Source organism: Ursus maritimus (assembly GCF_017311325.1).
Source record: "Ursus maritimus isolate PB19 chromosome X unlocalized genomic scaffold, ASM1731132v1 scaffold_X1, whole genome shotgun sequence".
In the NCBI taxonomy this organism is placed as follows: domain Eukaryota; kingdom Metazoa; phylum Chordata; class Mammalia; order Carnivora; family Ursidae; genus Ursus; species Ursus maritimus.
The window spans coordinates 79,158,452-79,184,546 of record NW_024423319.1 but is presented as its reverse complement, the minus strand read 5'-3'; the positions used below and the strand labels follow the sequence as shown (position 1 = coordinate 79,184,546).

Below are 26,095 nucleotides of genomic sequence, written 5' to 3'. Positions count from 1 at the left end.
CAAAGTATGGCTGAAGGATCAGCAGCACTGATATCACCTGGGAATTATTAAAAATACAGAATCTCAGGCCCATCCAGACCTGAGGAATCAATCTGTATTTTAATGAGATCTTCAGGTGATTAACATATTTTAAGTTTGAAAAGCACCAGATCAGAATACAGGCTCAAAATCAGGAAACCCAGGTTAGGATCCCTGCTATATCATTTACTCATCGCATGGGCATGGACAAACCAGCCTCTGTGAACTTGTTTCCTCAACTGTGAAATAGGGATAACTGATCTCCCCAATTCCACACTTCCTTTCATCCAACCCATTCTCCAGAGAGCAGCAAAAGTAATCTTCTTAAAACATAAATCAGCTCATGTTACTTCCTTGCTTAAAACCTTTCAACAGTTTTCCTAGAATTATATCCAAACTCTAATCATGACTCATAGGGCCCTGGCATGATTTGGCTGCTGGAACTCTCTCCGATCTCCCTTCTGCACAACTACTTTAGTCTTTCCCTTTAGTTTCTAGAATGCTCTAAGTTCCTTCTGTCCTCTAGACCTTTACAAGTGATATTCCCACTGGAATGCTTCTACCCTACACTCCTATTTCTTTCCATAGCTAGTTCCACTTGAGGAGTGACTTTAAGACCCAAAGTGGCTTCCCAAAGCAACTCACCTAAAGCTAGTCTGTTATTTTTCTATTACACTACCCTGCTTCTCTCACAGCAAATATCAATTCTAGTTTGATTTTCTACAGTATTAAGCTCTTGGCATTTAGCACAGCATCTACCACCTGATAAGTAGGCAATATTTGCAGAATGGAGTTCATGAAAGAAGTATGCACTGAGAATAAAAATCTGTGATTGTCAGCATATAGACAGTATGTGAAGCCACTGGTCTGGAGATGACGACTCACAAAGAAGGAAGGAAAAGAGGCCCAGAACTGAACTCCTACTTGATCTAACATTTAAAGGTAAGGAAAAGGAGGAGAACCCAGAAAAGGAGAGGCTGGTGAGGTAAAAGTAAAACTACTTCATCCTGGTATCATGAAAGACAAAAGAGGGCAAGACTGATCAATTGTGTCCAATGTTAAAATCAGGTATTCCAGAAAAATGTACATTGAAATTGGGAATAGAGATAACTTGACCAACAATAGTTTCAGTGGGGTGTTGGGAAGGGAAGCCAGACAGGAGTGAGTCAGGGAATCAATGGAAAATGAGGCAATACAGATGGAATGCGTAGAAAACTCTTCTGAAAATGTTGGCTGTAAATGCAGGCAGAGAATTATGGGGTCATTGAAAGGCAGAGGGAAAGAGGAGATAACAGAAAGAAAGTTCCTAAGAAAGTTGAGGGTAGGGGACCCTTTAACCTCTATTTCACCCTAACATAATGAACACTCATGTGGATTTTGAAAGCACAAGTACTAGCCAGAATTATGACAACCCTCTCCTGAATCTCTTAAAACTTGACTGCATGTCACTCTATATGTGCTTACATTGTACCCTGTACCTATCACTTCCCTGACTACTAATGAGAAAATGTTTGCTACAGGGTGAGGAAGTTTAAAACAAGCATACACACAAAACCCCACAAACTTGGGAGGGGAAAAAATATACATTATCAGTGGTTGCCTGTGGATGGCAGGATAACATAGTTTTGATTTATGCTTCATGTTTTTCAGGTTCTTCCAAGCTTTCTATTATCATACATCCATTTATGAGAAATTTTCTTTTGCACAATTTTTCTTAAGGTAGAAAAGAGTGGCCCCTAATCCAAATGGCATGCATCAAATTAAGAACAATATCATCTAAACAAATGCCTTGGAGTGGCTGCTGCCTGCTCTTGGAGCTTCTTTTCTATACCTTCTGCTGTTTAATCCTAAATTTGGCACACCACATGCAATCAATATTTACTGATGTATTATTGGTAGGTTAAGAAATGTTGCAAACATGTATGGGAGTGTGGATGAATCCAAGCCAGCCTAAAATTCCCACTGAAATCATGGAAAAGCAATCTGGCCGTTTTAAAATAAAAAGGCTTTTAGAGAACACTCAACTCCAACCTGCCATAAAGCAAAAGCCTTTGCCTCTATGAAGTCTCTGAAAGAAAATTCAGGTCAGAACTGCCCAGACCATCCATTATCTCAGGAAACAGCAAACAATCTTAAAACCCAGCCCGCTATTTGATTACAGAGGCACAGACATCACATTAACTGATTTCTTAAAGGGAACACATTTCCATCCAGCCTAGTTTCTGATTATTTACATTAATATCAACCCAACAAATATTCAGAGAACCCATTCGTCATTCTAGTAACAGCTAATATTTACTTACCACCTAATTATGCATTATCTCTAATCCTTTAACCTGAAGATGAAGACTGTTTCCAGTTTACTAAATCCAAGAGTAGCCACATACCCAGTAAGTGGTACACTGGATGAAACCCAATTTGCTCCATGATTCTACAGTACCCAAAATGTCTATACACACAGTCCACCCTGCCACTCCCCTCCTAGAGACACCAATATCCTTATCCTTGAGCCATATAAAACATGACCCTGAGGATTGCTGACCTAGATTTTATTGAACACTGACAGTAAAATGTAATAATAAAGCAACCAAAAAATAGCCTTTATTCACCCAAGACAATTCTGGAAATTATCTGCAGAATTACCTGATACAGCCTCCTTCAAAATCTGTAAACACTATACCTCAGGTAAGTGTACATCCTTGCTCTGCAGTATATTCAAAGCAAATCTCTTGCAGGGATACCAAGGAGAAAGAATCTGAAACCTCCAACACTGACTTCGGAGGTAAGAATGAGGTCTGAGAACGCATCCCCTATGTATGCTCTACCTACAGCCCTGGGAAGCTGCAGATCCAGGAGTTACCCTTTAGGTCACTACTCCCAATTACTTAAGAGAGAGAAACTGGCATCAGAAGAACCAGGCAACAAAATAGGGCTCACCAAAGTTGTAGATCAGTTTTGCCAGTAGAAAGGAAAGGGCAGCATGCCAAGTAGCCCCTTCTTAGCATTCCGAACAACAACAAAAAAACAGCAATGTTTACGTGAAAATTATGCAAATTAAGGAGGAAAGGAAGAGATCCTTGTCTACACATTTTCAACTGGTGCTCTGGAATAATCCTCATCTACCCTCAAAGACTGATCTGTCTCCCGTCCCCTTCCTTATTTGTGGCTGGATTTAGTGCAAAAGATCAACTGTAACAATGGTTATTCCCTGTCATCACATCCAATTTCAAAGATGCAAATGCTTTTTCAGTCTTGCCCACCTCTAACAGAAAATGAAGACATCAGCCTTTAAACTAATACTCTTTATTCAAACTAATGTCAAGAACTTAACCATAGAAAAGCTTACCACTTTCTAATAGATGAACTTCACCCAGAAGGGCCACAGGCAACATTCAGTGAGTTCAGGAAAAACTTGCATTTGCCGGAAAATCAACCTACTTAAAAATTATCTTCAAAATAATTTACTTAAAAATTAAATCCAGAGTTTTCAACCCTGGCTGTGCAAAGTCACCCGAGACTTATTTCAAAAACTAAAAATGTCTGGCCATACAAATATCTGACTTAGTAAATATGAGGTGGGAACTTTTTTTTTTTCAAACTACATAGGTGATATAGCTGCACAGCCAGACTTGAGCGCCACTTTGTTAGGTATTAATTATCCTTTGCCTATTGGTGACTCACTGAGGAATTTTCTTTAAAAGAATGCGGGATAGGTGTGCCTTGGTGGCTCAGTCGGTTAAGCGGCTGCCTTCGACTCAGGTCATGATCCCAGGGTCCTAGGACCAAGCCCCTGCTCGGTGGGCAGCCTGCTTCTCCCTCTCCCTCTGTCTGCCGCTTCCCCTGCTTGTGCGCTCTGTGTCAAATAAATAAATAAATAAAATCTTAAAAAAAAAAAAAAAAAAGAACGGGGCATAGAATGGGGTATAAACAAAGCAAGAACAGCCATGTGTTGATAACTGATGAAGCTGGGTAACAGGTACACTGGGGTTCATTATACTATTCTCTTTTGTATATGTTTGAAAAATCTCATAAATTATTTTAAATTAAGACTTTATCCTGCCAGATCCCTCCATTCCATCCTTCACATTACTACCAGAACAATCTCCCTCAAACTCAAAATCTACCTACATCATCAAGTGCAAACTCCTTACCTAACCCAGCATCCAAGACCTCTAGAACCTGGTACCTGCTCACCTCTCTTACCAGGGCCACAGCGTTACATAATATTCCCCTTGGCGCCCCACATACTTTAACCATGTGAGGCTTTTTTACAGTTCCCCTAACATTCAAGACTGAATATCTTGACTCAGATTGCACTTTCTGCTAAAATGGCTGCTCTCTGCATATCCCCTAGAGCTCAGCTTAAATGTCACCTCTATGAGGCCTTTTCAGATATCCTCTCCCTCAGAGAAAAATAGATGATTCCCTCCTTTGTGCCCCCACTGTGTCCTGCATATACCCTCAATCAAGACACCTCTTTATTCACATGTCAATCTCAACACAAGGGTGAGTTCTGCATGAGTGGGACTGTGTCTATTTATCTTTGCATTCCTGTCACCAGCATAGGAACTGTCACTCAGTAGATTAATGAATGAATGACTATCCGGTAAATGTTTAAGGAAGCTAAAAATCCAAGTCACAGACTCTTGGTGAAATTTCCAACTGAGAAAACCAATTTATAAAATTCATTCAATCTGCATGTTTCCATTCAACATATAGGTATGAACACACTATATGCAGGGTATTGCAAAGGGTGCTAGGAGATAGCCAGGTATTCAGAAACGTAAATCAGAGAAAAAAGAAAACTAGAAGCGATGATAGTATTAGAGAAATGAAAAGTCAGTACACAAAACACAATCAAATTACAACTTCCTAGCGGCCAAAGCAAAGCTGGAAACGCAACTACAAGAGATCAACAGAATACATAAAATAAATCCTATATAACACCGACCATAATCCTCTTGTTTTTAAAAAATTGGATATTTAGAGATTCAAGTTGCATAAAACAGAGTACAGCTTTAGCAAAAGTGAAACAATTAGCCCAGTTTCACTTTTTGGGCATAGTGCTTTAGTCTAGAAAAATATATACACAGCAATTTGGACAACCTTTTAAAACGTGTGAAGAAATCTCTATAGATTTCTTGTCCTATACTGAGGGATAGCCATAAAAATTCAGAAGTTCTATGGAAAAATTTTGCATACGTTGGAATTTTTCTGAGAAGACAGCTGATAGCTTTCACTGGCTTCTTAAAGTGATCCATGACCTGAAAGAGTAGGAACCATCACCCCACAGAAAGATCTCCAAGACTGCTTAGTACTTAGTGACTACAACGTTTTTACTTTCACTTATGAAACACAGGCATATGGTATTTCCCCTAAAGCCACATGACAGGCTGTCAAATACAATAAAGACAGTACAGGAAACCAAAGAAACAGAATTCCAACCCTTCTGCATTATTCAGCTCCAATTTCATATTCTTGGGTTTAAAAAGAAATATGCAGCATCTCTCAAGATTAAACCTCCTCTGTGTAAGAGGGAATTCTATATTCCCGGATAAAATCCTCTAGTTATGTATCCTGAAGAAAGGTAGAAACGGCCCAAACCTTCTATAAAAAGCCTAGATTAAGTGTATTTCTAAATAAAAGCTAGGTTTTAATGCCTTAAAATATTCTGACAGAAGATATATCTGTATGGGGAGAGGATGAGGGACCTTAATAATGTATTTACTTCCTACCGTATATCATGGATTACTTAAGTTTAAAGGTAGAGACTGAAGAATACAACTGGAAGAAAGTAAAAATGAAGTAGAGGACAACAGCATAGTGGAAGGGCCTGGGAGTTGGACGGAAATGGGCTTAAATTCCATTTATTAGCTGTATGATCTTAGACAAGTTACTGTACCTATCTGAGTCTGTAACCTCTGTAAAATAAATAAACACAGTCCATCTCAAGGGATTGTGTCCAGCAATGAGTAACCTATATTATTATTTGTTCTATTTCTCTTAGTTCCAGATTAATTTAAGGGCAGCAGTCTTATGCTGGATCTTTCTCTCTCTCTCTCTCTCTCTCTCTCTCTCTCTCTTTCTCTCTCTCTCACACACACACACACACACACACCCCGATCAAAAGCAAACAAGAGCTGGTCTTTTCAAACTTTCTACATGTTATCTGCATATGAAAGAACATAGAGCATATATTGATCTCTAGACTGTTAGCTTTAAGTACTGACATGAACCAAAAAGTTAAATTCAACTTTGATGATGAGACTGGGAAGCTCTGGGTCTCATTCTCAAGTAAGTTATAGTTCTCCAAAGGTTAAACAGTCTACTAAATACTGTCTGGGCCATATAACTTAAGAATCAGAGATTTTAAGTGTCCGAACTATTTTCAGCTGGTTCAAATGAATCTGGAATGGAGAGAGACCAAGATTCTTCTATATGATTTAAAAGAACAGTAATTAGGGCAATTATCAACATGGCAGCAAACTTCTTTCAACCTGAAATAACTCCAACTTCACAGGTTTATTACAGGGCTAAAATTAATTCATTGACAAGAAAGCTTTAAAACAATGCTTTAAAAAAAAGTATGTCCCAACATATAGACAAAACTGGCTGTTTGAGTAAATTTAACAGCACCACACACAGCCTGGCACATACTCATTTCCAATGTTCTTTAAATAAACCAAACAATGTGAACAATCTGCTGCTTTAAAACATTTATATCTATAGCATGAAAGATGTTTGCTGAAAATGAAAGAATAGTATGCAAAGGTACTCTAGTTCCCTGCCACCAACTGACTTTGTGACCTTAGGACAATCTGAGCTTCAAACGTGTAAAATGAAAATAACTAAAATCTCTCAAAGCACTGTCTATAACACTTCGCCTTCAGTTCAAGACAAATGTTAAGTATTAAACATGAACAATTTAAATTATTCTCAAAAACTAAAGACCAAAAAAGTAACCAAGCTGGTTTTCTATTTGGCACAAATTCCACCTTTTTTTTTTTTTTATTAATACTTTTTTTTTTTTTAAGATTTTATTTATTTATTTGACAGAGAGAGAGACAGCCAGCAAGAGAGGGAACACAAGCAGGGGGAGTGGGAGAGGAAGAAGCAGGCTTCTAGCGGAGGAGCCTGATGTGGGGCTCGATCCTGAAACGCCAGGATCACGCCCTGAGCCGAAGGCAGACGCTTAACCGCTGTGCCACCCAGGCGCCCCGCACCTTTTTTTGTTTTAACAAAAACTACATTTTTTCAAATAATTCAGTTTTAAGCTGAGCATATATTTAAAAATCAAATAGTCTTTTCCAAAACAGGAACTACAGGTTAACCATTTGGACAAAAATAAAAGCACACACCTATTTCACACCACTACTTAAACATAAAAAGCTTAACTGTAAAAAGTATTAGAAGATAATGCAGATAAAGATTCTTGTAATCTTGGCAAAGAAAAGATCTTCCAAAAAGATACACAACCTAGAAACCATAAATGAAAGGGAAAAAAGGGTAGATCTGACTACACAAAAATTCCAAACCATAAACACAGAAAATATTTGTAAGATACTTCAGAAAGGGTTGGTATTTCTAATATACAACTCCCAAAACCGAGTAAGACAAATAATCTGATTGAAAACCAAATAAAAGGGCACAAACTTGCAATATGCAGAGGATACTAACATTTGCTCATCCTCTCTAATAATTACAAAAATTCTAATCAAAGTAAGGAGATGCTATTTCTCATTCATCAGACTGGTTAAAAATTTAAAAGATAAATAATTATCTTGTTTTGGCAGATACAGGGTAGAGAGAAAAGGGCACTGACAGACACTGCTGGTGGGAACGGCCATTCTGGAGGTCATTTTGGCAGTACCTATCAAAAATTTAAATGGTACCACCCTTTGACCCAGAATGAATTCTATATTTCTAAGGATCAACAATAGGGAATGATTAAATTATGGTAGATCCATGCTTTGAAATGCAATGCACCATTAAAAAGAATGGAGTTTAGCTATATGTTTTAACATATAAAAATATACATAGGACATAAATGGATAAGCACAGTAGGTAAATGCTAAAGGTATAAAAGAATATATACAAACTGTCAACAGATTTTTGAAGCGTGGTATGAATAAAACAAGACTATCATTTGGGGAGGAGGGACACTAATTTTTAACTAAAATGTTTGTCTGAATCTTTGTTTTTAACAGCAAACTCTTTTATAATTTAAAACAATTGAAAAGGGATAAATAGATGGGCTTGGGGGGAAAAAGATGGGCTTAGAAAACATCACTTTAATTTGAAAGTTTTACGAATAGGAAATTCAGTCCTAGCTACAGGCCTATGGCATCCATAAACATGCATGAAAACACATGGCCAAATTGAATTGTCCCATGAAGAGCTCAAAATTGAGTTCGTGTTGAAAAGTAACAGCCACAGTCAAAAGGGCAAAGAAACTGAGTTTTTGGACTTCTTCTCATTTACCTTTCTATTCCCCTAAAATTTCCCCATTTTGGGGGGCAACTTTCTTACAGGAAGGGGGCCACTTATTCTGCACTTCTATGGATGACATCTGCTGGCACATTTAGAAACAGATTAAGTTCAGTTTTTAAAAAGATACAGCATAGTGAAAATACTGGACTAGGTTAACCTGGGTTCAATGCCCAACTCCACCACTAACCAGCAACGTTTGTTATCTTGGAAATCATCTCCCCTAATCCGGGCCTATAAAATAAATAGAATTTGATATGGATAATATCAAATACAGGCTCTTTTCAGCTCTTCTGTTGGACATGGAGAAGACCACCATTTTAAAGCCATTGGTAATTTACTTTGGCGAGAAGTAGGGATTTGAATTAACTATGCAGGCAGTCTACCTTCACTTTTAAAAAGCAAAAATCTAAAATGCTCTATGTAAAAGGTTGTCTTCAAGTGATATCTACATCCCTCCAGACTATACTTCCTCTTAAGGATGGCCTTTCCAAGACAGTAAAGGAAATTTGAGGAGCAGGGAAATGGGAGCCCCAGATTAGGTCAAAAGACTATAAGGCACTCTAGGTTGGAGGAGCCAAGCCAGCCCCTACAAAATATGGCAGTAGGTATAGATGTAAGGAGAGAGCCACCTATTGCAATGATACTGGACCTATCCAGGTTTATGCTCTTCTCTAATACTAATGTATCAAGGCTTACCCTGAGGTGCTGTCATACTATAAGTCAACATGGATTATATACTAAACATACCACAGTGAATAATGCAGGATAATCTTTTTAAAGGGCAATCTGATAATAAGTACCAAAAGCCTTTTATATTTTTGCATTCCAGTTCTAGAAATTTAAGGAAGTAAACATCACAAAGACTTCTCAATCAGATGTTCTTAAGCTTCTTTCCTATTCAGTATTTACCAAATGGCCTACTGTGTGCTAGGAAGCACTGTTTAAAGATCATGGAAAATTTCAAAGAACTGGAACAAACAGTCCTTAAATTTGTATGGAAACAGAAAAGGCCCCGAATCTCCAAGGAACTGTTGAAAAGGAAAAACAAAGCTGGGGGCATCACAATGCCGGATTTCGAGCTGTACTACAAAGCTGTGATCACAAAGACAGCATGGTACTGGCACAAAAACAGACACATAGACCAATGGAACAGAATAGAGAGCCCAGAAATGGACCCTCGGCTCTTTGGGCAACTAATATTTGATAAAGCAGGAAAAAACATCCGGTGGGAAAAAGACAGTCTCTTCAATAAATGGTGCTGGGAAAATTGGACAGCTACATGCAAGAGAATGAAACTTGACCACTCTCTCACACCATACACAAAAATAAACTCCAAATGGATGAAAGACCTCGATGTGAGACAGGAATCCATCAAAATCCTAGAGGAGAACATAGGCAGCAACCTCTACGACATCGGCCAAAGCAACCTTTTTCATGACACATCCCCAAAGGCAAGAGAAACAAAAGATAAAATGAATTTATGGGACTTCATCAAGATTAAAAGTTTCTGCACAGCCAAGGAAACAGTCAGAAAAACTAAGAGGCAGCCCACGGAATGGGAGAATATATTTGCAAATGACACTACAGATAAAGGACTGGTATCCAAGATCTACAAAGAACTTCTCAAACTCAATACACGAGAAACAAATAAACAAATCAAAAAATGGGCAGAAGATATGAACAGACACTTTTCCAATGAAGACATACAAATGGCTAACAGACACATGAAAAAATGTTCAAAATCATTAGCCATCAAGGAAATTCAAATCAAAACCACACTGAGATACCACCTTACGCCAGTTAGAATGGCAAAAATAGACAAGGCAAGAAACAACAATTGTTGGAGAGGATGTGGAGAAAGGGGATCCCTCCTACATTGTTGGTGGGAATGAAGTTTGGTCCAGCCACTCTGGAAAACAGTGTAGAGGTCCCTTAAAAAGTTAAAAATTGAGCTACCCTATGATCCAGCCATTGCACTACTGGGTATTTACCCCAAAGATACAGACGTAGTGAAGAGAAGGGCCATATGCACCCCAATGTTCATAGCAGCAATGTCCACAATAGCTAAATCGTGGAAGGAGCCGAGATGCCCTTCAACAGATGACTGGATTAAGAAGTTGTGGTCCATATATACAATGGAATATTACTCAGCTATCAGAAAGAACGAGTTCTCAACATTTGCTACAACATGGACGGCACTGGAGGAGATAATGCTAAGTGAAATAAGTCAAGCAGAGAAAGACAACTATCATATGATTTCTCTCATCTATGGAACATAAGAACTAGGATGATCGGTAGGGGAAGAAAGGGATAAAGAAAGGGGGGATCAGAAGGGGGAATGAAACATGAGAGACTATGGACTATGAGAAACAAACTGAGGACTTCAGAGGGGAGGGGGGTGGGGGAATGGGATAGACCGGTGATGGGTAGTAAGGAGGGCACGTATTGCATGGTGCACTGGGTGTTATACACAACTAATGAATCATCGAGCCTTACATCGGAAACCGGGGATGTACTGTATGGTGACTAACATAATATAATAAAAAATCATTTAAAGATCATGGAAAATTAGGACTTAAAGGTTTGAACATAGGGAATTGGCTAATAAATGACAAATCATGTACACAATAGAATATAATGCAGCCATTTGAAATGTTATACTGTTATATTACATTATAACAGGGAACAGAGATCAATATATTAAGTGGGAACAGCAAATTTAAAAATACCATTTCTATATTGGTTTGGAGAAACAGCTTTAAAAAAAAAGACAATTTGGGGACAACTGAGGAAATGTGAATATGGACTGGCTATTAGATAATATTAAGGAAAAGAACAAATTTCCTAGGTGTGATAAAAGGTATTGTAGATATTGTAGGTCCTTAAGATATGCTTGACGAAGGATTTAAGGATGAAATGTCACTCTTCCTTTATATACTTCAGAAAAATTAAACACACATATGTACATATAAATCAAATATGGTAAATTTTAACTACTGTTGGATATAGCCAGTGATATACAGATGCTTAGTGTGCTATTCTTCCAGCATTTTTTTTTTAAGATTTTATTTATTTATGTGACAGAGAGACAGCCAGCGAGAGAGGGAACACAAGCAGGGGGAGTGGGAGAGGAAGAAGCAGGCTCCCAGCGGAGGAGCCCGATGTGGGACTCGATCCCGGAACGCCGGGATCACGCCCTGAGCCGAAGGCAGACGCCTAACGACTGTGCTACCCAGGCGCCCCTTCTTCCAGCATTTTTACGTCTGAAAATTTTCACAAAAAGTTGGAGGGAAGGTTATGAATTACATTTTTAAAGAGTAAAGTTTTTGGGGGGAAAAGTATGCTTATGCTACACAGGCATAAAGAAAAGCCTTGGAAGAATATATTGTGTACCAGCACACTAATAGTATCTGAATGGCAGATTTCTGTGCTTATGTGTATTTTTTCAACAATAAGCCATGTATACCACTATAATCATGAGAAACATTACTTAAAAATAAAGTCAGGAAAGTATTTTCAAATAATAACTACAATAAAATGAACAAATGACTAAATAATGTCCCACTCACAAAGCATTCTTATTAAATGATTTTACAAACTTTAAAGAAGTATGCAAACAATATTACGCAAGTAATAACTGCTGTGTGAACATCATAGTTTTTAAATTTCTACTTACATGAGTAATTATACCATTCTCACAGTATAAAAATTCAAGTAATTCATGGTAAAGATCGCAGTGGGGAGAGGAATACTGAGTTAAAGTACTTAAGTATTTCCCCTCATATCACACCTCCCCCACTAAAAGATTTGAGGCAAAAATAAATGTTAAAAATGATCATCAGTTCAGGAGGGGGGGTAGGGAAAGGGTTTTTGTTATATTATTCTCTGTATTCTTCAGTCTATTTTAAGTTTCTCAGAAAAAGAAATGCAACTACAGAAAAGCTGAAGTTCCCCTCGACCACTCCTTCCAAATAATCAGTTTACCCTAGTTTTTGAAAAATATAGAAATAGCACCACATAGTACACCCTATCTTACAGCTTGCCAAATATCTCCACATAAATAGTTGTATTAACTTACACCACTTGTGGGCAGTATTCTAAGACCATACTCTTCCCTGTATTTTTGCCATGACTTGATATTACCTAATTATTTTTTGCCAATCTAATGGTTAAAAAATATCTCATTTTAATTTGCATTTCTAGTATTTAGTTTGAGTACCTTTTCTTGTTACCAGACAGTTCTAGTTCCTATTCTGGGAAAAGCCTGTCCCTAATCTTCTACTGCTTTTATTTTTAAAATGTTACTCGTATCATTAAGATGGGAACATACTAACCAAAATGTTAATGATGACTGAATATTTTTGTGGGAGTAGGAATCTTTTCCCAAAATAAGAACACATTTTCTAGTTTTTCCTAAATTAATTCAGTAACAGAAACTAGAAAATGATAAAAGTGGGTGAAAAAAATCCTTTTAGATGCAAGTAGTACTTTCAGGATACCCTATTATAGGAGCACATAACACCCTAGAGGAGCTCATAAAATCCAGCTTAAAGAAATAAACACATCTAAAGCACAAGTCTTGTTAAGAAATGAAATACTGGTTGAGGCTATTGATTCACTTGGGATACATTTAACTAACTTCATTTTTATAAAGCATTTTTTGAGTTCATGATGTACTTTTCATGTACCTTGTTTAACCCCAACAAAATTCTGGGTTACATTCTCTTACGCCCTCCTATAAACTGCTATAGCACATTTTGTTCACTCCTCATTGTATTGATCCCTTTGACTGTGATTTACAAGTCTCCCTTCCCTAGTAGACCATGCTGTCCTCCACTCTCTAGTTGCTTATCTTTGAATTTTCAGTATCTGGCATTATTGAGTATGTCCTCAAATATTTGTTGAGAGAATGAGATATCATCATCCTCATTTAAAGGATGAGGAAACTAGCTCAGTGATGAAGTAATTTGCCCCAAGTAACATAGCTATTAAGTATTTATTTTACATAAATTACAATAGCCTTATCTTTGTAGTATACTGTATAATTTAAACATTTTAAGTAATACATCATCTCACTTTAATGCTCACAGCAACTTATGAAATAGGCTTTCTGATTACCATTTCACAGGTGACAATGAAACCTGAGGGACACACAAATCCTAGTTTATAAGTACAGCTGTCTCTTGACATACTTTATAGATCACTAATTGGGTATAGGAGCCTCTATCTTTATGTAGCAAACATCTTGGGGAATGATAGAGGAAGGGGCTGGGGAGAAGATGGAAGGAAGACAGTTAAAGCAATAGGATAGAGACTGGAAATCGTTATAGGTCCATCTGAAGACCATAGACTGATATTGTAGTGTCAACCACATGAGCCACTTTGAAATCCAATCTTGGCCCAAAGATTTTTCTTGGTATTACCCTCTATTCATAGAAGACAACTGCAGGCTTTCTCACAGATCAGGAATCTCAAAGGCTGTGGATACAGAAGCAAGGAGGGCTTTGAAAAACAACAGATAGGTTATATCACGCATGGACAAAGCAGGGGAAAAATGACAACATAAAGGAAAAGGCTAAGGAACTTTAAACATTATCTCAGTCCTTAAATGGACAGTGAGTTTCTCAAGTGAAGAAACCAACTCTCATTCATTTTATGTCCCTAGCTCCTTGTACTTAAAAACACTCAGTAAATGGTTACTGAACTAAAAAGAGGTTAAGATGTGAGGAAAAAAAGATGTAATATTAATTTAAAAACCAATGGCTTTAAATTTATTGAGCACTTACTATGTTGTCATGTGCTATACTTCAGATAACATACAAAATATTAAAAGGGATAATATTTACCTCTTTTCTAATCTGCTATATACGGTGCTACTCAAGTATGTTAACAGTGGTGATACTGATGACCATTAGGAAGACTCATTATGGGTTAAGGTTACCAAGGTTACAGCAGAACCTTGAACAAAACAAAGTTGAACAGTAGGGGGCTATGCAGATGTAAGGAGATCACAGCAACCAATGTATTATACATTACCACAGAAGTGGGTAAGACCCTTTAGAGGGTATGAATGTGACTCCTGATGCTTGGCAAAGTCAAAAACTACTCTGGTGGAACACCCACTTATCTCAGGCCAGACAGAGTCAGCCCCAAAATGACCAAAGTACAACCCCTTTCCTCCCCACCACTGCTGATCCCAACACGGACCTGAAGGGTCCAGACAGGCTTTGCTAACTGACCATCACTTCACTACCGTGACTGCCCATCTCTGAGCTGCTGGAGGGGTTAAGTGAAATAGTATGTTAAAGAAATGACCATCTGCTGACCACGTAGAATGTACTAACAACCCCAATAACCCCACAATTATTTTCCCCAGATGAGGCAAGGTTAACCTGCCCAACGTGAGAAAACTATTAAGTGGCCAGGAAAAAAAATTCAGCATTTATCCTACCCTTCTCATACAAACTGTATCACTGAGTAACCTCATAAAATTATTCCACCTAATATACAAAAACAAAATGACAGAGTTAGAACATCACCATTTTGACATTTCCAATAAACTAATCTATCTAAGCTTTAGGCAGAAATGGCTGTTAATATAAAAAAAAATACAAGACAACATTACAACCTAATGAATGTCGTGAATAAACACACCACCACCAATTCTTGCCAAAGGACGTGAACCTGAATTCATAAAAGCCTCTGGATCCACTTTAAATTTGCAGGAAATATAGAGGACAGAGGAACATGTAATAACTGTACTGAGTATGCGATAAGCAATTCAGTCTGTGGGAAACTCCACAGGTCAAACGGCCTGAGTTATTCAATAGATATAGTACAAGGAAAAAAAGGGAAGTTACAGGTATTTAAAATACATCAAGTTTTAAAAAGTAGACAAAGCAAATTATACTGTCCAGGGATGCACACCTGGACAATAAAACCAGAACAATACAAGTGATTACTATAAAGTCAGAAGAGTAGATACTTTCTGGAGAGGGAAGATGTCATGATTGGGATGGGCACATGGAAGGACTTACAGTGTTAACAGGCAAAGTTCTATTTCTTGAGTTGGGTTATGGTAACAAAAGAGTTTGCCTTAAAATAATTTATTAAACCGTAAATTTGTTATGGGGTGGTTTTCCCTATCTGTATTCTATTTGTTACAATAAAAGGAAAACACTTTAATCACATTAAAGCTGCTTACGTATGATCTGATTCTTTTTGTATGAAATGCCCAGACTAGGCAAATCATAGAAATATAAAGCAATCAGTGGTTGTCAAAGGCTGGGGTGGTTGGAAGAGAGAAGGGGAGTCACTACTAATGGGTACTGGATTTCCCTTAGGGGTGATGAAAATGTTTTAAAATTGATGTGGTAATGGTTGTACAACTATGAACACACTAAAAACTACCGTATGCTTTAAATGGGTGAACTGTATGGTATGGGAATTATATCTCAATAAAACTGTTTTAAAAAGTCTAAAACACCCCAGGTTAAACCAAGACACACTTTTAAAATAAAGGTTGGGGTGGAGCCCAAGAATCTGCATTTCTGACAAGTTCCCAGATGCTGCTGCTGTTGATCTGAGGACCACATTTTGAGAACCACTTTAACAGAGGATTTCAAAACTGCTTTTAGCTCAAAGCAGTACTAAAGAGCACTGGAAAGTGAAGTGTTTTACTCAGGGACTGAGAAAACAGTCCAGGAAAAAAAAAAGTTTAACACTCTGCCAAGCATTGTTCTATTCCAACTGATTCCCTGACCATCAACATCAGCATCTCCTGGCAACTTGCAAATTCTCAGGCCCCTCCCAGACCTAAAGGATAGGAAGCTCTGGGGTTGGAGCCCAGCAATCTGTTTCAGCAAGCCCTCTAAGTGATTCTGATGTTCCCTGAAGTTTCAGAGCTACTGTTCTAAGCACTTTATATGCATTAGTTCAGCTAAACTTCTCCAAAACCCTATGGAGTAGGTAACACTATTAGCATTTTACAGATTAAGAACTGTGGCACAAAGGTTAAATAATTTGCACAAGACGACAAATGGTAAAAAATGGAGCCAGAACTTGAACCCAGGGATTCTGGCTTCAGAGTCCATGTTCTTAATCGCTATGCTGAAAGATCTTTCCACCTATAAGAACTCAATTGGCAGAATGCAATAATGAAGAATTAGTGGAAGAAAAAAATGCAAAGACCAGGAGAAATAACGTCTCACTATAAACACATGCAAATAATAAAATAATCAGAGCAAATAATGTTATCATTAAAAAAAGCAATCTTCCAAAACCATTCCAAAACATAAGCAGCCACCAAATACAATATATCCCAGTATTTCCAGAGCAATTATCTCAGGTATCTAATTTTAAGGACTTAAAATCTGGGTTATGCTAAAGATGGTACATAAATTCATGGCAGTTATGTTCACATTGACCAATCTTTAAATTCTAAATGATTATACTAAAAGGTCATTCCAGAATAATTTAAATCTCCCTATTCCTAGTCCCTTTTAGTCAATATACAATCGGAATCTAGGGGTTGAAAAAGAACTTTCACATTCCTCTAGTCCAATCAGCAATCCAGACTGAATCATCTACAATACCGATCTCCATTTAATATTCATTAAGAAGCTAAAACAAATCCCAACTTTCTATAAAATCACATTCTGGGATCAATCCATGTCACCACTGTGATTTTTAAAGCCAAATGATTAAATACTTTTTAAAGGCACTAAAATGTGAAAATGCTCAGTATTAACAGCCCAAACAAAACCTACAGTTGTTTTACTCATAGAGAGCCACTCTTTCACACTATTTGAAAGCATTTCTATAACCAGGAGACCAAGCTGGTTAACAAGTACATCAAGTTTTAGCAACTCAACCCCTATGACACATCAAATGAGAGGGCTTCTAAAGAATCTTCTGAGCTGAATTATCCCTGACATTAACACATAAACATCTGGTAACCAGTCATTGAGAAAACAAGTCAGAGAACAATACAGCAAAACACCCAGAGCCGGAGTACTCGCGACTACCAAAGACTATCAACCTTATAGATAGTGAGATCATTGTAAAGCAGCCTAATATGGTTACAGCTACACATCAGATTTTAACAACCATTAATTAATGTACAGCAGGTAAGGTAACACGGATTGTGAAGGGCAAACATTTTCAAAGCAACCAAGTTTCGCATTTCAATAATACTTTGAACCCATGGTTGAAAACACAACAAAAGAGAAAAAACCAACAGCATTTCCATTATAAACTTGTAGCTGTTAAGAACTCTGGAAACAATTCAAATATTGAAATGCCTACTGCATAAAGCTCTGTTCCAAAAATCTAGTTACCCCAGATTCAAAACTCTGGATTAGAAGGTGTAAGTGACTTTGTTCAAACTTCCAAATAACTACAGAAAACTGAAGACAGGAGTAAATACCTAACCACGATATCCAACACGCTCAAAATTTTTTTGTTGAATGAATGCACTTCTCTGGAATTCCCAAAAAATCACTTCTTTAAATAATCACCTTCCAACTAGTGATCTATAGCACTGGTGATTCAAAAACATATTTCATCTAAATACCTCAAAAACTTTCATTCATGACCTCTACCCTCTCTGCCCTTCAACTTGGAATTGCCTTGCTCTGCCCACATTTGTGGAGTCAAAGGCTGGCTGGAACCTGTATGCCCAACTTCCATTCCCAGTTTTTGACTATGGAAGGGACATACAGTAGATCCCAAGATATCGAATCTGCACAAGGAAAGAAATGAACAGTTTAAAGGACTTTATGCTGTGGATCACCATTTCCAAAAGAAATAAAATGAAAAATAACAACAGAAAAACTATGGTTGCATATTAGTAGCTGAAAATCAGGATGTAAGTAGAAGCTCTCAGAAACTGTTTAGTACTGCCATTTCAAAAACTGTATTATAGCCAGAAGAACTCATCACTAAGTCTTAATAGCTTAGAAGTTATGGGTCAGAGCAGCTGAGATACCAACATCCAAAGAATAAAAAGCAACATTGTAAGATAGTATAAAAATAACTAAACCACCTAAGGAAATTGAAACCATGAAAAATCCCAAAGGCGCACTTAGGTCATTATCTAGGAAACATTAGCTTCTTCCATAAGGAGGCCTACTTTTCATGTGGAGCAGCAGTAAGCAGGGCCAAGACATGGAACCGAGGTCAGGTATCAATTAAATCAGACTCTGCCACAGAAAAGGGAATCCATGACTAGTTATTTTGGGATAGTGCCTAGGCCAGCAGTTATCAACTCCAACTGGGATACAGGAGATTACTGCCTTTGTTCCATTATAATGGGGGGTCCTCCAGGGTCTTTAACTTACTAAGAATGGGTTAGATACCACTGCTGGGATACAACCACCAAATACGAGGGAAGTTGTAGAACAATTTCTTCAACAAATAAATCAGAAGAGAAAAAAAGGGAGGGAGTCTGCAGATTAAAATAGATTTAAGAAATATACATCAATCCACCTTTTGTGATAAATGGGTTTTCTTTGGACCCTAATTCAAACTAAAATATGAACATTAACTTCATATCTGATATCTTCAAAAATCATTGTTAACTTTTTGAGTTGTGATAATGGTTTTGAGGTTATGTTTAAAGAGCCCTTCTCTTTCAGACATATAAATATTTTGCAAGTAAAAATATGACAGCAGGGGTTTATTTCAATATGATGGGTGGTGACAGTTGGTAGAAACACAGATGAAGCAAAATGGCTACAAGCCAGTAACTGTTAAAACTGGTGATGGATACACAGGGGGATCATTATACTACCTGATTTGTGTATGTTTGATATTTTTCATAACTCTTTGAAAAAGAACTGATTAGACATAATATCTTCCAATTTAATTTTTTGAATGGTGCTTAAGGGTGATTTAAAAATCACGTACAGACGGAATTCATTTAAACAGTAACACAAGAAGCAGCCAATGCCACATCAGATCCAAACAATAAAAAGAAACCAAAGTAGCTCAATTACATACACCCCCCCCACCTCCATTCCAGGAAGTAAAATACAAATACTACCCAAATCTACAAAAACTAACCTAAAATCACAGCCAATCATACTCATCCTGGTGGGAAATCCCAACACTTCTCTCCAACAGCTTCCTGAACCTTCCTGACCAAGTTGGTCTGCTAGTTCCTCTGGAGTGCTAACCCACTCAGGTCAGACTACTGGAGGACCTAAAAAAAAAAAAAAAGGTGGGGAGAAAGAGACACACATTTATTAGGGTGTGGGGGAGTTAACCATTTTATCAATGTTCAAACATGATCACAGTTATTATTTCTTAAGCAATAGCCCTCACATATCAATTTGCATTTTTAAGGACATGCTGTAAGCAGTAACAAGAATTCAGAACCAACAGCCAAACCAATTATTCTATTCTGACATTTAGACAACACCCCTGAAAACTCAACTCAGTCCTCAACCCAAATGAAATGATAGGGGATAGTAATTACAATTTTATATCCTCACTATAAATTGATACTAAGGCAATACAAAATTTATTATTTTTGTGAAAAAAAATGCACACATAAAAACTAATTTTCACCTTCACACATGCTTTTTGGGCATAATGGGAGACAAGTGGTAAACACCTGGGAAACTCAGGTTGAACTTTGCCACTGAACCTCAGACAAAGCTTTTGACTTCTTCCTCTCTTCTTAGAGATCTACTACAATAAATTAAACCTTTTAGGTCACACCTAGATTATCATTCCCAGATTTAGTCTAGTTCTGAATGACACGAATCAAATTGAGGTTTAGTTAATTTCCTATTCATTGCTTGACCCACTGTAAAGAACTCCAAGGCAGTATCTCAAAACAGAAAGTGATCTGTCCTCCAATGAAAAAGGGAATATTCTATTACCTCTAAAGCACTTTAAATTGAACAAAGCAAACCCTAAAGCTCAAAACTAGTGTCCACATAGTTATTACCAGATGGTTACCCATGGTAAATCTTTAATCCTGGGTAAACTTTTTACCATCACATTTCTATTTCAAGCCCCATCACCTGGCCAAGGTAATAGTAACAGATCAAAGTGTTCAGTTTAATATTGGTCTAATCAAAATATTAACAGAAAAACTACCTCCAAATTGAATACATTCACTTCTATTTAAAAAGAGTGCTGGAATATATAAAATGGCAAAACACAACAGGAGGTAGTGTATTAAAAAACCGGCAGTAATTCGTTATGGGAAAGAAGCTTGGTATTCCAAACAACTTTCCTAAATTCTCTCAGATAGGAATTACCCTGTGCAGGTATGCCAAATAGCAGATCCCCACACTGATCTGAGGAACCAAAGAAAGGAGGTAGGGGAAAAGCAGTATGAACACTTGAAAACTAGCTGGCAGAAGCTCCCTTGATTACTGTGAAAAGCATGGCAACAAATTTCATCTTTGAGTGAGTAACAGGACAAACTCTTTTTGAAGCAGTGGAAAGAGGGAATAGGCAAGGGATACGCATCCCTTCTAAAAGGCTGAACACCTGGGTGTGGTTCTTGACAGGAACCTTATGGCCAGTGGTCATTTCAAGATAGTGACTTTGCACCAAAATTCCTAGACTAGCAGAATAACACAGGTGGGAATCACAATCAAACATCATGAACCACTGGAGATAAAGAATTTGGCCCATGAGGAGGAAAAAACTACAAACATGACAGGGCTGGCCTAAAAAGATACTAAAAACTTAAAATTAGAGGAATAAAAATTTTATTCTTTCCCAGATCATAAAACTACCATATGACACAGATCCATTTTCCATCCTATTCTTACACCTAGAAAAAGTAAACACAATTTACTGTGTGCTTACCATAAGCTGGGCACTTCACAAATTGTCTAATTCTACCAACTATAAGCACGCTATCCCTATTATACAGATGAAAAAACTGAGAATCTGCAAAGTAATTTGCCCCAGGTCACAAAGTTTGATGTGAACCCAAAGCATACAGTTATTTCCACCATACCAGGGTGCCTCCCTTGACTGGAGAATGTTGAGGTCTCCTCAATCTACGCAACATTGGGGTTAACAGAAAACAATGCCGAACATGTAATCTACAAAGAAAACAAATGATAGGGAATCATCTATAGTAATGGTGGAATGGGGGAAGGGAAGAGAAAAAAGTAGAACAGGGCAATAATTGAGGGTCTGAAGATAATCAAAGCTATTTTATTTTCTAGCACATGGAGGAGGGGAAATGTAGTGGAGCCTGACAGGAGGATATCTTCTCTCTAGGGGATTCAGCTCTTGGAAAAAAAAAAACGGGGGGGGGAGATAAAAGAATTAAGTGAGAAGCATGTTAAGAGGTGGTTAACAGCAAAGACAGCGGTCCACAGACCAAGAGGACTCAGGAACTCAGAGCAAGGCAGGGGAAAGGGGCGGTTCCCAAGCTTGCAAAGAGGGATGGCAGGGGACAGAGAAGGACAAAAAGTTGGTTCACTGGAGAATTATCCTCTACAGCTTTTTCTTTAGGTTTTTTTTTGGGGGGGCGCGTTATGAGAAGGGGAAGGCTAAGAACCCTAAGAACAAGAAGTCTGCAATCATCCAGCCACCAACCCATTCACTGTTCCATCTAAGAGTGGTCGAGCAGTCTGCAAAGTTGCAGAAATCTGTCCTGTACTGGAATCAGGGTCATACAAGCGTGAAGACCTGAGGAAACGGAAGGCTACCGTAGAGTGTAGAGTTCCATCCACAAAGATGGAGTAAATGCACGGAACGGGAAACGCTCTACACAAGCCTTGCGTCAAGGGGACCAATGGAAGAGGGAGACAGGACCGGCTAATGGACTTCGGCTAAGCTCTTCCTTAGTAGGGCTGGGTAGGGGGTGACAGGGAAAGCTTTGACTCCCCCTCTTAAACACGAGCCTCAAATATCCGTGTGGATGAGGAATTAGGGAAATAGGGGGAGGAGTACGTCAGACACCAAAGCTTGACCCCTAAATCTTAGTTCAAAGACCAAGGCAGTTGGAAAAGTAGAGCCCACCTCAACTCAAGAAAAACTAGGGGATTCAATTGGGCCGCTGAAGGGGCGGAGAACAGAGGCAGGCCTGAAAAAAGGTAGTGGGGAGGGAACCAGTCGTCATAGGTTGGTCCCCTTTCCCCCACAGCCCAATCTAACCCCCAGCCCCACTCCCTAACTCACTCCAGGTCTCCCGCCCCCCACCCTTCCCAACCCGCCCACTGCGGTGGCAACAACGGAGGCGTTGACCGATTGGTGGGGCAAAGGCGGGCCCACACGCGACCGAGGCCCGGGAAATGGTGTCGCCTCGAAGAGACGGTGTGGTCTTCGCCTCAGGTTCGGCTTACCAGCACCTCGGTGTTTCGCCAACAGTCACCTCCTTAACGTCGGGTGCTTGGGAAGCGTCACAAACGCGGACAGCCAACACCTCAGTCCCGGGTCCTGGCCGGACAGACATCAGCTTCCGCCGCCATCTTAACAGCAGGCGGACCGACCCTAGTCACTGCCCCCCCTACCCCAAGCTACCTCCGCCACCGCCAACGGATCCCACGAGGACGTAACCCCGCTCGCGCGAGAACTCACCCGCTAAGAACAGCACGAGCCGAAGACGCTGCTGCCGCCTGCGCGGCTGCTGCAGTCCGTAGCCGAACCGCGGCCGCCTCCGCGCGATCCCGCGAGAACCTCTTACCGGACGGGAAAAGCCTGAGCCCAGCCCTTCCCAGACCCCTCCTCCCACCAAAGCCGAAGTCGCTACAGCTCCGCTCTCACCCTACGCGAAGCGAAAAGCAAATGACGCACAACCTCACGAAGCACCGAGGGGCGGAGCCAATCTGCCGCCGCCGGCTCCCGCATGCGCCGAGAGAACTATCGCGATATTACGTTTTAGTCTCTGCGAGACCTTCGAATTCACCGCAGGATGCCGCCCGCGCCTCGCCTTTAGGAAACACGAGATCTCGCGAGACCTAGTGCACGCTCCTAAAAAGGAGAGAGGCGGGGTTTCATGAAAATGACTGGGAGTTTTTCGGGGGAAGGGAGGAACCTCCCGTCCTGCAGGGATCTCGCCTACCACGAGGTTTCCGAACCCACTGCGGAGCTCGCTGCCAAACCTCGCGATGACACAGCTCAGCGCCAAATCTCGGCCATGTCCTGAAAACTGCCTCCGCCCCCGATCTAAGGTGTCTAGAGCCTAGTGCTTGAGGAAAATTTAAAAAGTCAACCTGTTTATTCTCACGCTTCCGGGCAGCACTGTACCATTTAGCCAAACTCCATTCTGGAAGAGGAGCAATGGGTCCCCCATTGTTGCCTGCCTCCAGTAATCACATATTATCCGGGACTAATACATAAAAGACGTTCCGTCTCACAATAAGCTCTCAAATGCAAATGAAAACAATGACATAACATTTTTTGCCCATTAGATCGGGGAAAAATTTTTTTAAGACATAATATTCTGACTCCTTCCCTCGCCGCACTGCAGGCTAACCTGAATCCATCTTAATGTAACGAAGGGCTCATATCGTTAGTTCTAGCTCTAACGCCACTAATTTTTAACTCCTGACGCTTTACCTTGGCATAACCAAAATATCCAATAAAGTGGTTTTCGCCAAACAAAGGAGTCTTCCCTCAAAGGAAAATTCGAGCTGGGGGGGGGGGTGCGTGCTTGCAGTTTTTAATATGGCAGTTTTTCCACGTCTAGCCAACAATGTTTCTCCAATAAATGTTGGATCCAATCTGGCTCGATTTGTGGGCTTTTCTATTCTAATGCATTGTTCTGTCCATTCTAATTTAAATATTATTCCTTTAGAGTACATTTTAATAGCTGGTAGTACAAATATCCCCATCTTTACCTATCTTTTAAAATATTTTCTCGGTTATTCTTAGCTATCTTTTTTCTGGATGAACTTTAGAATCATATTAAGTTCCAAAAACTTGGCATATTTATTGAAATTCCATCAATTGTATAAATCAACATAGGAAAAATGGGCATCACCACAAAATTGAGCCTTCTTATCAAGAAGCATGGTATCCCTTCTCCATGTATGCAAACATTCTTTTTATTATATACCTCAATAAAGTTTTGTAGTTTACTTCTAGGTATTTTTTTTCATTTTTCTTGCTACTGCGAATGGGGTTATTAAATTTTCGAAATACTTATTGCTTATAGACATTTGATATTTGCTTATTTACTTTTGTAATAGGACAAATAAAAAATATGTTCAATTTCACTGGTAATCAGAGAAATGCAAATGAAAACAATGACATACCATTTTTTGCGCTTCAAATTGGCCCAAATTGCAAAGATTGATAATAATTCATGTTGGCACAACTGTGGAAAAATGGGCAATATTGCACAACATTGGCAAGCGTAAATCAGTATATCCTTTTGGGGAGGCAATTTGGACAAATCTATCAAAATTCAAAATGAATATACACTTTGAGTAGCGATTACTCCTCTAAGAATTTCTCCTACGGAAATACTCATACATGTGCATGAAACGTATATATACAAACCCATTCATTATAGCATTGCTTGTAATAGCCCCCTTCCCTCCCCCTTCAAAGGGAAACAAGCTAATGTACATCAATCGGGAAATCGTTAAATAAACTGTAGTACAATCGTACAATGCAGCTGTTTATAAATGAGATAAATTTAGATTCCCTGATATATGAAGATCTACAAGACATATTAAGTTTTAAAAAGCAATTAGCCGAAATGAATGTTTGCGTCTGTGTGTAGTACCATTTAGTTACCAAAACATACATATACAACGCCTAGTAGTTACCCGCGAAGCCTGCCTGCCTGCCCCTCACCTTCCCCCTCCTCTGAGGCCGCCTTTCGAAAACCTGTGAGAAGAACGCCGAAGGCCCGGCCTCTACTCCCTCTCTAGGGCCACTCGGCCACGACTAATGCCGGTACCTCGCATCCCCACTGTCAGCACTGTCAGCCGCTCTCCCGCCGCGCTGCCTGCCGCTGCCCCGCTGCCCCAGAAGATGCGGCTAGCTTTCGGCTGGCGCCGGCCCAGGCCTGGGGGAGGGGAGAGAAGGCGGGGTTGAGGGAGGGCTGGGGCAGGCCGCCGGGCCCCTTCACCAGCCTCTCCGGCTGGCTCCCCAAGGCCGCCACCTCCGCGACTCCGCGCTGGGTCTCGTGGGAACAGCCCTCCGCGAGGAGCCGAGGACGGCCTCGAGAGCAGAGCCCGCCCCCTAACCCGGGGGAAGACGCTCACCTCGGTGGCAGTAGCTCCGCGGGGCCCGCAGGAGCGCGCCGGGTCCGCGGCCCTGCTTCAGCCCTGCTCCCCTCGCTCGCCCTCCGCGGAAAACCTACCCCTCCGGCTCTCCTCACACCCGATCTGAGGCTCCGCCCCCCGCTTGAGAAGCCCCGCCCCTGCCCCTGGGGAGGGCACTCCCTCCGCGGTGGAGCAGAGTCCCCTTTAGGGGACTGCGCCTGAGCTACTCCCGGTCCAACATACTCAACGGTAGAGGATAGTAGAGTCGCTAAGGAATTGGATTTGATTCGAGGCACGATGGGAGCCACTGAAGGGTGACGTGATTTGATTTGATTTACGTTTAAAAATTAACAATCTCTCCAGCTGCCTTGTGAAGAATGGGGGCAAGA

The 26,095-nt window shown here is 39.7% G+C and overlaps 1 protein-coding gene across 6 annotated transcripts in view; it reads right to left on the bottom strand.

Moving 5' to 3' along the window:
• HUWE1 (HECT, UBA and WWE domain containing E3 ubiquitin protein ligase 1) overlaps positions 1 to 25,835 on the bottom strand; it is a 161,316-nt gene extending 135,481 nt beyond the window's left edge. For 3 of the 6 annotated variants that reach the window (XM_040631331.1, XM_040631332.1, XM_040631333.1), the window contains exon 1: positions 19,573 to 19,711. The gene's annotated coding sequence lies outside the window, so the exon portion shown is untranslated. Of the gene's footprint in view, positions 1 to 19,572; positions 19,712 to 22,832; positions 23,035 to 23,067; positions 23,303 to 25,399; positions 25,508 to 25,706 lie in introns of those variants that run through there. The other 3 variants (XM_040631320.1, XM_040631324.1, XM_040631329.1) reach the window with 3 other exon arrangements.
• Positions 25,836 to 26,095: the final 260 nt, after the last annotated feature.